Here is a 6,309-nt window from a genome sequence, read left to right as displayed (position 1 = left end):
AAAACAACCATCTACTGAACAAACTGTCCCTCAGGAAACCACTGGAAGTAAAAAGAGAAAGAAGAACACTTAAGCTCAACAGTCTGAAAGCCTGCCTGATGTATCTGCTGTTGCACCTCTTGAAGTCATCACTCCTCAATTTATGTCTGATGAATATGCAGCAAGATGGGAATCCACAAACAAAAGGAAGATTTTGAGTGAGAGATATCTTGATGTTGAAAAGTTCAAATCCCAATGCCAACTCATGGCAGTATTTGAGAAGTTGAATCTTGTCAAGTCAGTGACAACTCAGAGTAGCTACCCACCTATTACTATAAAGGAGTTCTAGGCAAACCTAATGAAAAGCATCAAGGAGGCTGGATCACAACTGTATGGGCGTGTCTGGCTGAGAGGAAATGAATACAACTTTGATACTCGCACCATCAACCTGTATCTGGGCATTGATGCAAGTGATATTGAAGATCCAATTATAGGGGCGAATACCATCACAAAGGTCATTACTAGAGGAAATTATAGCTATTGGCCTGCTGAAACCAACATGCTACCTGCCAAATCACTGACAACAAAGTATGCAATTCTGCATAAATTAGCCATGACAAATTGGATGCCAAATGAACATAGAGGAGGATTGAACTTGCTCATGGCCACCTTGATCTACAAAATTGGAAAAGGTATTCCCATTGACTTAGGTGATATAATCTTCAAACATGTGGCATCTTTCAGAAAACCAGAGTCAAAGGAAAGCAAAGTTAAGCTGCCTTTTCCCTGCACAATTTATGGAGTACTGCGCACACAAGGATTCAAACCCGAGCAGAATGAACCTATGGAATCCCCTCTCAAGTTAGAATGATTGATGCCCGACTCAAACAAGGAACTCATGTGCTTGACATCTTTCCAGAACATGCAAGTAGCTCAGCCCCAGCTTTGAACCTAGATGCCCCTTACACCAGCAAACTCACAGCCCAGCACCTTGACAGAAGCATCAAAGATCTCAACACAATCATACAGATACTTGTTGAAAAGAGAACAGTTGAGATGCAACTACGTGAACAATTGAGGTTGAGAGATCAAGAGATGACTGCTCCTACTACTGCTGAACCACCTACTGATCCGTCCATGGCAAGTGATGAACAGACTGCTGAAAATCCACCAGAAGGTGATTCCACGATAAACAGCCAAGAGGATGGGTCCTTAGAATTTGAATAATTCTGTTCTAAAACCTGGGTTGATTTTAAGCATTGGTTACCGTGTTACTTGGTTACTTTGGTTACATCTTGGTTACATCTTTTAGTGAAGACCCCCAGATCTACTAAGAAGATTTTTTTTTGAAATTGTAATAGGGTCTTATGTGTTAGCTTATTTTGCTTTGTGCTGATGATATAATCATCTTCAAGTTCAATTTGTTTTTGGTAACTATATTTTGGTTAATGAACGCTGTTTTTAACTATCTCTGATGCTTTAAGAAGATTGTAGCGAATTGCCAAGAAACTTGCTACAAAGGGGGAGATTGTTAATAAAATTACTAAGTAAAAATTGTTTTGAAATTCCCTGAGTTGTACCAAGCTCTTGTGACAATTCTGTTAGTTTAGCAGATAGTTCAAAAACAGGTTCTCTGTTAGTATTCTAGGTTTACAATAGTTTAGTTTAGTAAACAGTTCAGAAGACCTTGAAGACTTTGAAGACAGCTCACTGAACGAGACACTGTATAAAGGCAAGTAAGAGGATCAGAGTTAGTTACGGAAACTCCAACGACTTAACAGAATCAGAGCAAGATATATATGAGATAAATCCCTTGTGATTGGGTTAGAGAGATTTTACACTGAAGATTTAAATGTGGAGTTTTCATTGGTGATTACATGAAATCTTGACAAAGCCTACCTTTGATTCAAGATACGTCTTCTACGTGAAGTATAGGGCAAGTATTCACTCTGAATGCCAGCCGTGCTATCATTGAGAGGGAGCCTCAATTCAAGAAGATCGGGAGATCAAGTTCTGTTCAACTCTTCAAGGTTGAACTCTAGAATGGAGCCTGTGATGATTTTCTAGAGTTGTCGCGTGAATCTCAAGCTGTAATTTGGTGGTACATTTCACAGTATTGATCAATGAAGAGTTGGGCAATCAGAGTGATGCCCCCCAGACGTAGGAATTGATATTCTGAACTGGGTTACCAATTTCTGGTGTTCTTACTGCTTTCATAACTGCCTTTGATACTCGTTGTTCTTATCTCTGCACTAGATTAGCAAGCAGTTAAAAGGGGTCGACTAATAAATCTAGTAAATAGGTTTAATCATTGGGAGACTCTTTCACAATCTTAGATCACAATTACGGTAGTCTGAGATTTCATTACCCACAAAGATAATTCTTGGTCATGAATAGTTAGGGAAGTTGTTATTAAACTCCCACATTTTCGTACTCAAAAAAAAAAAAAAAAAAAAAAAAAAAATCTCCCACATTTTCCTCTCATGATTGTGGTTATCCTCTATTTTAATATTTGTGGTTTCCTAATAAGTAGTGTAGTTGTGGCTAATATCTAGAGGTTACTTAGAGTCGTCCAATATATAAACCCTATTACATTTCAATGAAGAGACACAAAAAGTTGAGAGCTTCTTTTTTTCTTACTTCTATCATTATTGTCTGAGCGTATAATATAATCTGTATAGCCAGTCGATAGCGTCCCGGACCGTCACCGAAAATTAAACGTTTTTAAGGCAATGTTTTATAACATGGTACCGACTTTCTTGCGTCCTTATTTGTTATTGTTTGCTAAAAGTTGCCAGCCTTCGTTGACGTTGTGTACATATTTTCCAACAATTTCCACTTAGAAGGCTGATGTATAGCTATATATATTATGTTGTATTCTTCACTCTAAATATACAATTTGATTCAAACCTACACAGTGGCCACAAATCAACAATAACAAAAAAAAAAAAAAATAGCAAACATTTTTATAATTTGTAGTTTTCAAATTAACTAAAAGAAAAATTAACAGATGCATGCATTACCATTAATTAATATTTTAGCAATGAAATAAAGTTTGTCAACAAAAGGAGAAACAGCTTTTGATTTGTAGACCCCTTCTTAAATTATTTTGAGGCACGAAGTAAGATCAGGTTGCTATCTTTTCTTTCTTAATTACTTTTTTACTACAACACTGCATTCGCATCCAAAACCCCTTTTTATTTTTTGACTTTTACTTTTGCTTTATGAAGTGTAATTATTGTAAATAATTATATAACTAATGTATAAACTTTTTTTTACACTTAGGATGTGTTTAGTTCAAACATTAGAATCGAAATGATAATATGAATCAAATGCTCAGTAACAATAATGGATTTAAGTAAAATGAATCACTTTGTTTAGTATTAAATAAGAATTGGAATCAAAACAAACAAACAAACAATTAATTAATTAAAATAAAAATAAATAAATATATAACTATATATAATAAAGATAGATACACATACATATATTTGTATATATATTAAAATTCCATATTTAATGCATGAACAATGTGGCATATTTAATTACTTGCCAAGGACCTTGTAATCCAGTGGCATCAAACCCTTCCATTTATAAGGGAGGTAGTGGGTTCGAGCCTCAGTGGAGTCAATACTGACTCTTGTGCCTCAATAGGTTGAAAAAGTAGTTATGAACAGATAATGCATTGTAATAGAGTTAGTAGTATTCAAAAAAAAAATAACTTTTTTTTATTCTTTTCATTTTTTTCTCATTTTTTATCCCATTGTTCAAAAGTAGAGTAGTAAAAGGGTAATGAGTTTTGTAGTTACTAAATGAGAAAAAGTAGTTATGAACAGATAATGCATTGTAATAGAGTTAGTAGTATTCAAAAAAAAAATAACTTTTTTTTATTCTTTTCATTTTTTTCTCATATTTTATCCCATTGTTCAAAAGTAGAGTAGTAAAAGGGTAATGAGTTTTGTAGTTACTAAATGATTTGATTCAAATAGTAGGATAACAAAAGTATGTAAACAAACATGGTAATGGGTATCAAAATCCATAGTGGGGTGCAAAAGTTCCCAACCAAATACACGATTAAGGTGGCTCATTAGATAATTCATAACTAATTAACGAATATAAATAATTTTTAGTACCATGTGAATAAGTTAAAAAAAAAATTTATTACTAGGGAAAATAATTCTTATTTTAATGGGCTAAATTACATTTGCATAGTAGCTATAAAATGGTGTGTGATTATTCTCTTAATAAAGGCATGCAATGACGCACATGTTAACCAACTATGTGTTTTATTATACGTACACAAAGAATTATACTTAATATGCACATAAAGAGAATGTCTGAAATTGATTTATGGATATATATATATATATATATATATATATACTGGGTTCGAGCCTCAGTGGAGTCAATACTGACTCTGTGCCTCAATAGGTTGAAAAAGTAGTTATGAACAGATAATGCATTGTAATAGAGTTAGTAGTATTCAAAAAAAAAATAACTTTTTTTTATTCTTTTCATTTTTTTCTCATTTTTTATCCCATTGTTCAAAAGTAGAGTAGTAAAAGGTAATGAGTTTTGTAGTTACTAAATGAGAAAAAGTAGTTATGAACAGATAATGCATTGTAATAGAGTTAGTAGTATTCAAAAAAAAAATAACTTTTTTTTATTCTTTTCATTTTTTTCTCATATTTTATCCCATTGTTCAAAAGTAGAGTAGTAAAAGGGTAATGAGTTTGTAGTTACTAAATGATTTGATTCAAATAGTAGGATAACAAAAGTATGTAAACAAACATGGTAATGGGTATCAAATCCATAGTGGGGTGCAAAAGTTCCCAACCAAATACACGATTAAGGTGGCTCATTAGATAATTCATAACTAATTAACGAATATAAATAATTTTTAGTACCATGTGAATAAGTTAAAAAAAATTTATTACTAGGGAAAATAATTCTTATTTTAATGGCTAAATTACATTTGCATAGTAGCTATAAAATGGTGTGGTGTGATTATTCTCTTAATAAAGGCATGCAATGACGCACATGTTAACCAACTATGTGTTTTATTATACGTACACAAAGAATTATACTTAATATGCACATAAAGAGAATGTCTGAAATTGATTTATGGATATATATATATATATATATATATATATACACTTACTTAATTGGAATATTATACAATTGGCTTAGTATCCACGAGGTTTCAAATTCGATAAGCATGTAGGAATTGTCTATTGGTCTCCTTGGTATGATTTACTATACTTTCTTGTCTTTTGCTAGTTAGAATCACAAGGCACATGGATCTCTTCCAACACAATTGTTATACCATGGACTAGGACCCACATTGCACTATTTACATTGATCCAAAAATAATGTGTCTGCAATAACATATTATGTCTTTCCGGTTAACAGATTGTGCAAGTAAATAAATTGAAGTCACATAATATGTTAGATGCATATTATGTACTTTGCAATTAACATATTATATGCTTGTAATTAAGATATTATGTGTCTTCAATTTATTTATAGACATATAATTGTTAACTACATACCCATAATATGAATGTCACTTTAGACCAAGTGCATATTGCATAGTAGATTTTGCCTTCTAACCTTCCATGGTATAATTTGCCCTTCTAACATAACAAGAGATTTCAGGTCCAAGTCAGGCTTGTATTTTAACCCAATCACATTACAATCGCTTGCTATCAACACACCTAATAATTTAACAGCGAGCATAAGCCAAAGTTGTAATGTGCTTTCTTTATTTATTCATTTGCTTATTAAAAGATGAACTTATTACAAACACGAATACATGATAATGCACCAATTGCTGGATGCATGTATTAGGATAATATGCTTCCTTTCAACATATAAATTTTATATGGGTGCCTCACCATTGGATTAACATTACGGAATTAACTAAACATTTAACATTCCAATTCTAACATTAACTAAACATTTATATGGAGAAGATATTTTCAAAAAAAAAATATTGAAAGATGTATGTAGGAAGAGAAAGAAAGAAAGGTTATATATGGCTAAAATGAGTTTTTTAGGGGAAAAAAAGACATTGACATCAATTACATTGTGATTTGATGACATCTTTGTATCTTTCAAACCAAAAGTCACCAGTTTGAATCACATTCCAATTAAGGTTAAACAAAATTAATCAATCAATTAATGCTCTTTTTCTTTTTGTTTTAAATATAATTTTAAGTCTCCATAATAGTACTAAAGAAAAAAAAAAAAAAAAAAAAAAAAAAAAAAAAAAGTGCTCCATAATAAGACTCATAAAAAATTAAAAAGGAAAATCAATCGTCAATG

The sequence above is a fragment of the Ipomoea triloba genome, chromosome 9 (assembly GCF_003576645.1).
Source record: "Ipomoea triloba cultivar NCNSP0323 chromosome 9, ASM357664v1".
Classification (NCBI taxonomy): Eukaryota; Viridiplantae; Streptophyta; class Magnoliopsida; order Solanales; family Convolvulaceae; genus Ipomoea; species Ipomoea triloba.
Note: the sequence above shows the minus strand (reverse complement) of the source record.